General features: G+C 23.0%; 1 protein-coding gene across 3 annotated transcripts in view; it reads right to left on the bottom strand.

Annotated features, from left to right (window-relative positions):
- LOC112601300 (major facilitator superfamily domain-containing protein 12-like) overlaps positions 1-12,927 on the bottom strand; it is a 32,496-nt gene that overhangs the window by 7,927 nt on the left and 11,642 nt on the right. The window lies entirely within an intron of this gene.

Raw genomic sequence — 12,927 nt, 5'->3', positions numbered from 1 at the left:
TAATTATATAATTTTGAAGAAATTATAATAACTATACCATGCAATTTTTCTTTTAACAAAAATATAAACTAGCAATATATTTTATATTTTTATTAATAACAATAAGCTGTGCATGTACTTTATAGGATTTATAGCTTTTAGAAGTTATTAAATGTCTATATTGTATGCAAAAAAAAATAAAAAAAAATATTTAAATATGTATCCTGATTATTATTATTTTTTTTTTTTTTTGTTTATATTTTTATACAATTTGAATACTTATTTAGGAAAAAAAATATATACATTATATTTTTGTTAATAAATTAAAAACTTATGTTTTTTTTCTGAACACTAAAGAGGTTAAATTTAGTAGATATTTGAGAGAAGTTTGTAGGTAGATATGGGGGCTGTGGCAAGTTGAAAATTGTATTAATTAATATTTATATATTTATTAACATTTATAATTTGTAAAATTTGTCCAGTATAATAAACACTAGATCCAATATTATATATTATTATATCTCTATAAAACTATTTTTAAGATTATTATTATAAGTATAAAAATGTTAATAACTGAAAAATAATTGTTCGTTGGATTTTTGAATTAAAGATATTAAAATTAACAGTAAAAAAGGGGCGTTTTCATTTGAAAAACAGAAATTTGTATCGCCATATGACATTTCTTAAACAGTTAGAACACTTTATAAACTTAAAAATATAGTATTTATATATTAAAATTAAAATTTTAAAATTTCATCAATCAGAATTCAAAAAAACTCATTATTAAATGAAAAATGGAGACGATAACTCCTTGCGAGTCACTCTGTATAATAATGAGCTTGTGTTAAAACACAAAATCCATTTGAATTTTGGCGTTCTTCGCATACATTATAGTAAGTGAGTGATAAGCATTTAAAACAGTTACATAACTAGTTGGAGACTAAAGACAGTAAAGACTTTTGATTTTTTAAATTTTTATATTTAACGTATAACAATAATATTATAATTGAAGAATACCAATAATGGAAAAAAATTGTAAACTGTAAACTTGATCAAAACATTTTCGATAATTTTTTATAATAATAAAAGATATATTAGGTTATTTGTTGGTGCGAGCTCTAAGGATATACAACCAATAAACAGATCAAATGTCAAAGTTTATCACAATGAACAATATGAATATATGTTACGAACTGATTCCGCGTCAGTACAATATGTAAGTATAGGTACACCGTGTAATAAAAAAAGCTCATGACGATGGGTTCCTAAATTGTGAATTTGTTAAACACAATAAGGGAGAAATAATGAATTTTTATTAATTTTGAATCATATTTTTGTATGTCACACGTGGATTCACGAAAACGCATGTCTATGGTCAACAATACACTGTACAAAAGCATAAATATAATAATGAATAATATATTTTATGACTGGCAATATCAAAAATTACAATTTAACGATGAAAAAAAATTTTAAAAAATATAATGGTTTATATGCATAATTCAGTATTAGAATTTAAACTGTAGGTATTCGTAAATAACTAGTCACTTATGAATTTATTAATGTCGATTAAAAATTACAATAATATTTTTTTTAATATATTACTAATTTTAAGAATAATTTTATTTTTGTACTGGCTGGTATACCTATACAATAATAATATTATATTGTTTTATGTTCGTTAATAATTAAATTGTAATAAATTATTTTTTAAGATATTATATTATTGTATATATCTATACAGCTATGATTAGTATAGGCAATTACAGAGGGAAGGGTAATTGCACAATAAATTAGCACCTTCTCCTCTTCATATCTATTATTTACGAGTATCCGAGATTCTGAAAGGATTAATGTATTTTTGTGTCTAAAGATACTTTTCATAGAAAAAATGAATATATTTATAACTTCCACCCACGCCGAAGTGCTTTTATTTGCAGGTTTCCTAATTCAAGTATATATTAAAGCCACTAAATACCTACCTACAAAACTTATACTTATCATAAAAATATTTTTAACTTTGAAATTGCAGGTATTTGGTAGAAAATTTAAATCTAGTTTATACTTGATGTGGGGGAGAAGGTTAATATAGTAAAAATTCTTAGTACTTTTTAAAATATTCGGGAATTGTAAAAAAAAATATGAACGTTATTTGTTAAAAATTTTTTAATAAATATTATTATTGAAAAATTGTTTAGTTACGAAGGGTCACTAAAAATTAAACCTTTTTTAAAATAGTTTTTCATCGTACTATTATGATTTATCATTGGATTAAAAGATACATTTTATTACACTATAACGTTTATAACGGTGACTTAAAATTAATAACGAAGTACACCTGACACTTTTTAATTTAAATGATTTGATATTAAAAAATTGTATTAATACAATTAAAGTGTAAATCATTGGTTGTAACGGTAATTTTTCAAGATTAACAAAACATATGTCCCACCAAAAAATTCACTTATTTTATTAGCATTATTTGAGAAATATTATAGGAGATAGGTGTAAGGCATAGGGTGCAAATGTGATTAGGCATGATATATTATACTAATTGTATAATTTTCATTTTTACTGTAACTATTTATTCTATTGCTTATAAAAAAATCGAGGGAGACGAATAGAAAAATCCACTGGTCTATAAGGCTTTAATAATTTATTTAGTATTCCTCGAATTTGAGCTCTAAGTGCGCGATAACATTATATGCAATAATTAGACGTCGTTAACAATTAATGATTTTGATTGTCGGATGTGCTGTAGAGCATATTATATTCTTGTAATATTGTTGCACTATGCCACTATATCACCGATGTCATGAAATGTGCAATCTTTTTTTTCAAAGGTCAAAGTCATATTGTATGTTAATATATCACGTGTCAACAAAATACACATCTTGTTATTAGGTTTATTATAACTAAATAATCGGTAAGTATTAAACTTATGCATTTATCTTGGCAGTCTTTATACTCATTCGCATTATGTATGTATAGTGTATACGTTCGCTATTGTTTATAATATTAATTATAATTAATACGGATATAGAATCAGTTAACCGCATGCAGCGTAGTAATTTATTTACATTGGATATAAATTTGCATTAATTGAATAATTTTTATGGATAAATTAAAAATAAAATTTACTTCGTACAACGTATTTTAACTATAGGTATAATAATAGTTCGTTTAGATGTGTATATCTTCCTTTATGAAAAACGTTTGCGGTGAGAGTATTTAAAATAATAATAGCATTGAACAAAGAGATGGATAAGTAATTATTAAGTATGCACGTGGACTGTAATATATTTTCAAACATTTCGATTTCAAGCAGTTAACATCGTATGATAAAATTTTAAATTACGATTATACAATCTTTTTGCAAGGAATAAACACATAAAAATCGTATTAAAAATGTTAACAATTATTATTTTTTATATTTTTTTAGAAACTTTAAAAAATTTTGCTTATGAAAAAAAAATATCGTAAAATATAAGATAAGTTATTTTTGTTTTCGATAATTCTGATAAGTTAAATATTTTTATTTTTTTTTTTAATGATAACAGCGTCTTGCACTTGGATAGCATTATCTTTAAAAATTATTATGAGCGTTTTTCTTATCGACTTATGAAATATTGTCGGCAGCTTATGAACTTGCAGCCAATTTATAAATAAATAATATATAATAAAATCATTTATTATTATTCATAATTATTTAAAGTTAAGTCTCAAATCATTTAAACAAACATTTATAGTAATGTAGTGTTAAGGAGTACTTTAGAGTTTAAACGTAAATTTTTTTGTAAAAAAAAAAACCTTATGGAAATAAACAATTTCACTAACATCATTATAATTATTCATTATATTATATACCTAGTATTAACAACATCTTAAAATTTATGTTTTTTTAAAATGTGGATCGAAGTTAGCAAACAAATTATTACACACATAATAATTAATAATACTTTAAAATGCAGTAGGTACTTATAATATTGTAAAAACACTGAAATTTGTCAAACGATTATCAAAAAAATATGTTTAGTTGCACAATTTGTTTTCTCCATGCGTATTAGGTTGTCGATATTATAGCAGTATACTAACTGTAGGGTTAACGTGCTGTAATTTTAATGGCTTCTTCGAACGGTGAAGGGGGTGGCGATTATTATTATCGACAGAAATAATAAAGTCTATGTGTATATTGCACACATTACTTTTTCATACGTATCGACTTGACGTTTATTTAAATTAAACATTTTGTTTTGAATATATATAATTTAAAAATGATAAACAATATACAAATTATAATATTAATGTAGATGAAAAAACCCCTAATATGTAAATATAGTTATATAATGCTTAAATATCTGTCTATAAAATTATATATGATCTACTTAGAAAATATTTATATAGGTATTAATTATACTTTACTTAATACCTGATTTGCAGTAGTCTATTAAATTGTGCAGTTGGCATCTGTGGCCAGAACAGCAATGATTATTTTATAATGATATATTATGGAACCAATAAAATTCTTTAAAACAATTTTTTTAAATCCTTAAAAACAAATATAAATATTATAATAAAATACGTGTATATTTTTTGTTACCTTGGTTTTAAATGAAGTTAATTTTATAAATATTTTTATTTTGAAAACCAACAAATAGTGGTACATTACGAATTTATATTTTTTGTTTTTTATTTAATATTTTAAAATAAAACACTAATTACTAAATAATTGCACCTTATAGTGGTTTATTCCTTCAAAATTTAATAATTATTAACAATATTAACTTATTTGACAATTATTATAGGTTAGACGCGTATATTATAAATTATAATATATAATATATATAAATATACAATTCGATAAACTAACAAACGCGTGAAAATAAATAATATTCTTGATAGAAAAATAGCTTTATAAGGACAATATGAGATATTTTAACTAAAATAAACACGAAAGTACGAAACATCATATATACATTGTAACTACATAATATTATATTATATAATAGCATAACATAACAAAGAATAAAAGAGAAATATATTAAATTTCACTCTCTTTGTAACTATATGCATAGTGGTTTGTATAACACATCATATCGCTTGGTCTTATAAATGAAATAGGTTTTTTAGCTTTTACTCTGATTAAATTTAAAAAAACATGAATTTTATTTTTATTTTTAAGAAACTATTAAATCAATGCGGGATTTGAAGTTTCACACATAGCATATAGGTATAAATAAATAAGTACTAACTAATATTTTTTATCAGAGAAATCGTGTAATAGGTACAGTGAATTTTTATCACAAAAATGTTTGATATTCGTGTACATTTTATAAATTTTTTTCATAATATCTATAATTTCTATAAGTAGTCCTACCGCTATAGTTGCTTATATTCATATTATGTTATGAATATCTACATTTGATATGTAATCTAACACGCGTTTAATAATATATAATAATTATGAGTACATTTTAGTTTTTGAACAAAAATTATCGCTTGTGTGCCTAAAATTTACTTATCAAAGTTTGATTTAATTGATAACTAAGAATCTCAGCTTACTAAATCGTAAAATGTATAATATATTTAGTTTAAAGCAAGTACCTATCTAATATTTTAGTATAAATAGTAAGTATAGTTTTATCGGATATTCGATCATAATCTTCGTGGAAAACGAATAATAATTGATTTTAATCCAGTATAATAACTTTATTTTAAAATAACGTGTAATAAATAACATTTCTATAACTTATAATTATGAGTATTGGCGTAATGTCATAAATTAAATACTTGTCCGCAGACAAAATTCTAAACATATATAACGCCTGGGTTAATAAGTGTTTTCTAAACGAACGTTTTAATTATTGATTGAAATATATTATGCGTTATTTGTATTATTTACTTTACATGGTTAGGTTGTATAAAACAAATATGTCTTCATCACAACACTCAATTTCAACTAAAATAATAATTCGCAAGTCGTAGTTTGCAGTTATATATTATGATGTATGTGTTCATTTTTTTATGACGCTATTTAGTCAGAAGTTTTTGATATACTCGTAACATACGATGGTCGATGAGTAAAATGAATTATTGCGTTCACTAATAGAACAACATTAAAATTAATAATCTAAATGTTTAATATCAAAACAATTACATTTTATATATAGTTTCGAGTTTCTACAATACCTATCGGCTATAAATAATATTTGATTTAAAGCTTTAATTTAGTCATAACTACTCATAAGTGATAACTTATTTGTAAATAGTAAAGCTTATTAAATCATTAATTTTTTAAATATAATAACAACATCTAGAATTTTCTATGCAAAATATTTAATACAAATAATTAATTTTAATGATGAAACTATAAATAATTGCTAATTTGACGTCTAACTTCGAAAATTATTATTTATAATAATACCGTATCAATATTAATTTTATTAAGTACACTAGAATAACTATATCTATAAGAAAAATAATGGTACACGATGTTGGTTTGACTCAGAAAAAAAAAGACTTATGAAAATTACTGAACATAACATGTTTATACTTTAAAGATGTTTTAATATAGACACAGGTTCATACTCATTTAAACTGTGCAGTATTACAATATTATGCAATACAAAATTTTTCATGCTTATTGCGGACAAATTTATTGTCCATCGTCATTCGTTCTACTAAAATTTTTGTTTAAAACTTTGATTTCATTAAAATAAATCTGTAAAAATATTGTTTTATTTATTTATTTATTTATTTTGTTTTCTGTAAATGGTTTTTTACACATAAACAATACTATGAATGTAACGGTGAGAATTAAACAAAACCATCTTCTAAAAAAAAAAAAAAAATTATTTCGTTTTATATGATATAAATTCCTGTTGTAAACCTGCAGTTTATAATTCAGTATAATCGTTGATTTTATAAATATTTTTAAGGAAAACAATTTTTAAAAATTAATAATTGAAAAAAATGAATTGAATACAACATTTTGTGTATACACAACGCCAGATATTGGTACAACCCAATCGGGACAAATTATTAAATTCGATTGGTTTTATTATTATGGCGGAAAGCGTAGGGGGATTAGTTGTTTTTAAGGCATACAATATATTATTTAATACTTTTAGCAAGTGTTTTGAATTTTGTATTCAACGCACATAAAATTTAGTGCAAAAACTAAAAAGGTTATATAACAATGGTAATACAAAATACCTAAATAAATACACAAATTATATAGATTCCCAGAATAATGACGTTATGTAAGAAAAAAGTAAATTAAAAATTAGCAAAATAATTAGTTTAATATTATTACTAAACACTATACGATTTCAATAAAACATTAAACATAAATATTAAACTTTGTAAATTATTGTTAAAATGTTGTTTTATTCGTCCAACTTTCTTAGAAAAATCTTATTAGGCGTCAATATTAATGGTTTTATGTTATAAAACTAGTTTGCATAATCAGTTTTCACAATTAAACAACATGAAAGAATATTTAATAATTTAATTTTAACGCATTTCTTATCAAGTATATTTGCGATACTGATATTTGTAAATATAATATTTTATGCACACTTAGGTAATTATAGGAATATATATTTATTTTTTAAACTTTAATACCTACACATTTAAATTGTACGTCACGTCCAATAATATAATATTAAACTAATAAAAATTGTTATGATTCATTTTTTATAATGGTTATGAATTATGATTATTAAGATATTATAACGAATACAACGATTAGTGTTGGTAGGTACCCATTTACATAGCGAACGATTTTATCGCAAGGATATAGACTTTAAGTTTAATCATTATCATTGATTTGTGTGAAGTCGAGTAAATTAATCACGAATTATTCTCATTTTTCTTAAATGTGCAATGTTTTGACTTAATAAACAAACGAACAAAATTTATAATGTATTAAATAAATACTTGTATTTAATAATTTTATTATACTACCAATGTCATCGTTATAGTATAGGTACACAGAAATATTTAGGTAATTATTATAATTTACTATGTGTGTGATACATTTTAATTGTCTTTATTGAGGATTAAGGAATTTACCAATTACTTATTCTAAATTAATCTATGCTATTATCATAAGAATACTTTTTTTTTTAAATTATGTATTAAAATTAATTTTCTCGAGTAAGGTACCTAAAGATTTGTTGACAAGTTATGGTTTTAGTCTAAACACCAATTTTAGCGAAGAGTATTACGATAAAAATAAATAAAATTATGTTTATATTGTATTATTTAACTTATTTTTATGAATACCATGTACTAAGTATATTGTACTTATATCATATATAGGTATATTTATATACGAACAGTCCAAACAGAGTTATGATTTAAATTTTAAATGATTGAAATATGATAGTATACATGGTAATTTATCATTATTTTAACAGTTTTCCGGGATAGGTTTTAACTCAATAACTTAGATGGTATTTTTTCCGGAAAATTGTATACTGCAGCTAAATATTATCGTAAAATAAAATACCAACCATGTGTCCATGTACCTACACATGTACATCTATAATTTTATTTAAAAACTATAATGAATGTTATTCAATTATGAATAATTACAGTAAAACTATATTATAATTAATATGTTATTATAATTTCACAACAGGGTAAACATAGTATATTAAGATACCTACACATCTTCAATCCTTATGCGAAATCTATCGTTTCTAAAAACTGGATTTCATGAGTATTGTGTTATACGGATGACAATGCAAGACACCTATTTAACATTCTTTATAGGTAGTTATAATTCGCGTAATAATTTGGAAAAAAACATCACAGAAGTTATAGGATATATTGTTTTACGTTTTAACGAGAAATTATTTTTTATAAATTTTTTATGCAAGGCGTGCCAGTATTTTCTCCAATTTATACATTAACATATAGTATTGTTTGCCGTAAACGTTTACTATGCCTATTGGGGATATGAGATTCTGATGTAGGTTAGGCATATTATTTGTCACACAATATTTCAATTATAATTTGTAACAGTTACAATATTAATAATGATACAATCACTATTAAAATATATCTATAGAACAAAGTATGAATATTGATTAATTAAATGTACACGTTTCTACATAGGTATTAAATTAATTTTTATCTAATGATTATGTATTTTTTGAACAAAACTAAAAATATATTTCAATAGGTAACTGATACATTTTACTATGAAAATCGAATGTTATGTTTCTAATTCCCATTTTGATTATCATAATTATTTAGTGCGTAAAGAATCATCATTTACTACTAATTATTATAATATTCTCAATTTAGATGTTCTATACACTTTTAAGTAATCAATGACATATTGGTATACGCTAAAATTATGAGTAAAATATCGCAATAAAAATTAATTTTTTTATCAAAACTAAAATATTTAAAAAGTTTATATTTTGTGTAGTTTTTACTACATATTATATACTTATGCGTTAGTGTTAATAAGTATTGAAATTTGAAATTAACTTATATTTGGTCTGAGATTATCGTCATGTATTATTACAGTCGTTAACCTTTTATTATTTTTTTTTTTATAAATTGATAATAAACAATAAGTTAACTGTATAATATAATATGTATTAGCTATATAGTAATTTACATAATATAGTAACGAAAATAATAATAATACATTTATAATTATAACTATTGCGTATTGTAGGTGTAGTATTATGACGTGAAGTTTATCGGAGCATAAAGTAAAATATTTTTATGAACTTTGATCTTATAATTTTTTGACAATTAATTATAATATAGTAATATAGTATACAACATTGATCGTACTATAATCTGTAGTTGCATTTAGTAAACCTACATTTAATGAGCACGATAATACATAATATTATTACTATATAGTGTACTCGTTTTAGTGGCGTACGCAGAATTCGTTTATGGGGAGGGGTACCATTTATATACATATATGTGGATAAAAAACCTTTGTTAATTGTAATATTCTATAAAATAAATCATTATACATGTTTTACTTATGGGTTAAACCCATAAAACCCTTTCGTCAGTACGCCACTGATTCATTTAGTTTAATATAATATGTATATATAGATACATTTTAAAGAACACGTTAAAAGTTTTATAACAAAGTTTAACGATAATTTTTTTAGTGATGTATGTTTTAAAATTTGATAACTTTAGATCGAAGAGTAATATTTTCTATACCTTTGTTTACTCTTTGACACTAAATATAGATAATATAACATTATAAGATAAGTTTTGTAAGCGTACCTTTTTTATTTTGATAAAATATATACATGTGTAAATACCAGACTGGCAGAGAAATTGAATATCTAACCCTGGACATAAATTGCACGATATTCAGCATTTGTAGGTAGTATACACTATGCACTTACTATATGAATGCAAAACATAACCGATCGTGATAGTGATAGATCGACATTTTGCCATATAGGTCAACTATTCATACGTATACATATGTCTAAAATTCTTCCGTTCCCGAAAAACACAATTTTCTAATAGAAATAAATTTTATTTCTATGTCAGTCACATGAAAATTATTATTATACATACTTAGTATTTAAATCTATAATAATATTATATTATTTGTTTTTAATTTCCTCGGTGTCATGTCATAGTAAATATACATATATATATAAAACTAGCGATTAACACACAATGGCATTTCTGTATAGTATTGATGCCATCTTGTAATATAGGTAACCACTTACAAAAAATAAAGAAAAAAATTATGACCTTTTACGTATGGCTTATGATTTTTTATTTAATAACGGTGTAGAAAAAATTCATTTCATTTACTTACGATCGTAACAATCAAGGATGAACGCAAAAATTGATTTCCTAATTTTTTTTTACACAATAAATTTATGGTTTATACACTCGCTTGTTTAAACATATTTAAATATTTTAAAATTTGTACACAATATACTATAATACGACTAAATGCTAGATTATAAAAAAATACCTATTGTCAGGGGATATCTAACATACGTTTTAACGTTATTTAAAATACCAATTTATAACAGTGTATAATATAGACGTGTACCTATCGTAAATTATATTAATGATAATCAGATAAATTAAACATAACTTTTTAGACTATTCGATCAAAAGCATATCGAAACGTTAACATATACGAATTAAAACAAGCGTTTTAGATGGCTATATTATATATGAATCCATAACAGCTAGTTGCATATAGTATTAAAGGACATTTGAAAAATTTAACTTTTTAAAAACAAAGTAAATTTTGAAAATCATATCATAGTTTAATTTGATTGAAGTAATATTCATCGATAAGACACCTTATAAACGTCAATTTTCCAACAACAGAAAAATATTTATAAATATCTATGTACGAGTATAATGGGTAAATCATATCATCAATGTACTTATATAAGAAATTAAATTACATATTATATGTTTGTTTGCTTTAAAGTTTTTCATTTGTGGACGCGAACATGGGTCTTACGACAAGAGGTTCAGTATAATGAGTGTTACTATTCAGTATTCATTATTTGCCAATTATTTTAGTTATATATATATATATATATATAATATTAATTCAATAGTTCATTATTTTTTAAATTCGTATTAAGACTTTAAAAACCTACTGCAGTGTCTTGTGTACTACAGTATATCTGTACACATTTTGACAACTATAATGACAGAGTATTTATATAGAGGTTTTTAGTTTTTTGTTTTACCACGTTTAGTATAATATTATAATAAAATAAAGACATCGTTAATCCAAAAAATTTCTGAATATGAACGAGAATCATTTTTGTTTTTCAAATTTTTTATCCATCGTGCTTACACGAGAACACCTATATATACTATTGTGACGTACATTCCAATGTGTATTCTTATTAATACCACTTGTCTGTTGACTAACATATTATTATATTATGAAATGAGTAAAACACTTATTTGCATATACATTAATATACATATATATAAGTACAGCATAAATAACGCTGTTGTCTGTACGGGTCGCTTTTTTTTTGTCAGCAATATGTACATTTTGTAGATGAATGATAGAAATGATAATTCCGTAAAATCATTTTTGTTAATATTTGTCTTGTATCAATTATTTTTAACAAAATATATAAAACATAGCTGACAGCTGTATATCTTGTCAAAGAAAATAGTGCGATAAACGAGTGAATGAATGATCTCATTTTTAATGACGAGCGTAAAGTATAAATAAAAAAATTAAATAAATATGTTTGTTAGTTATTTTAATGGTTTGCCATCGAAATAATACATTGAATTTTAAAGATAATACACACATAAATTATACGAAAATTAGTCAATACATTAATATTAAAAATCACAGATATCACTTACTAAATAAATGCATATGTTTGATAAATCGAAATAAATATACAAGCCAAAATCTAACCTCTTTTATTATTTAATAATTATTGTAAAACTATTTGAATCTATTGTGATTAACGGATCGAAAATTTTGTTGATTGAAGTTTTCGAACAAATTAGGTATCTAATTACTGCAATAATCATTAAATAAAATTGTTTTTTTTTTTAATAATGAAGTTTACTGAGAATTTATAATCTATACATTGTGTACAATAAGTAAATTTGATAAGGTAAAAAATGAAATATAAATAAAATGTTATTACCTAATTAAATAAAAGAAAAAAAACTATATAAAATCATGAAATGTATATTTTTCTGAAAATAAAAAATAAGTTTTTTTACAGTTTGACAAGACTCGACTGTAGAAACTTACACGGACAATTAAAATAATTAAAATAATATGTTACTACATCAAGCAGTTATTTTTTAGAAATGAATGAAACGGTTTTTTGCCAGTATATTATAATTATATATGAATAATGTATATCATTAGTATTTCTGTACTGTAACTTATAGAAGCTGTATTTGATATAAAATATT

This window comes from Melanaphis sacchari, unplaced genomic scaffold (genome assembly GCF_002803265.2).
Source record: "Melanaphis sacchari strain LSU unplaced genomic scaffold, SCAv2.0 Contig77_pilon_pilon, whole genome shotgun sequence".
Taxonomy (NCBI): Eukaryota; Metazoa; Arthropoda; class Insecta; order Hemiptera; family Aphididae; genus Melanaphis; species Melanaphis sacchari.
Note: the sequence above shows the minus strand (reverse complement) of the source record. Positions and strands in the feature narration are given on the sequence as shown.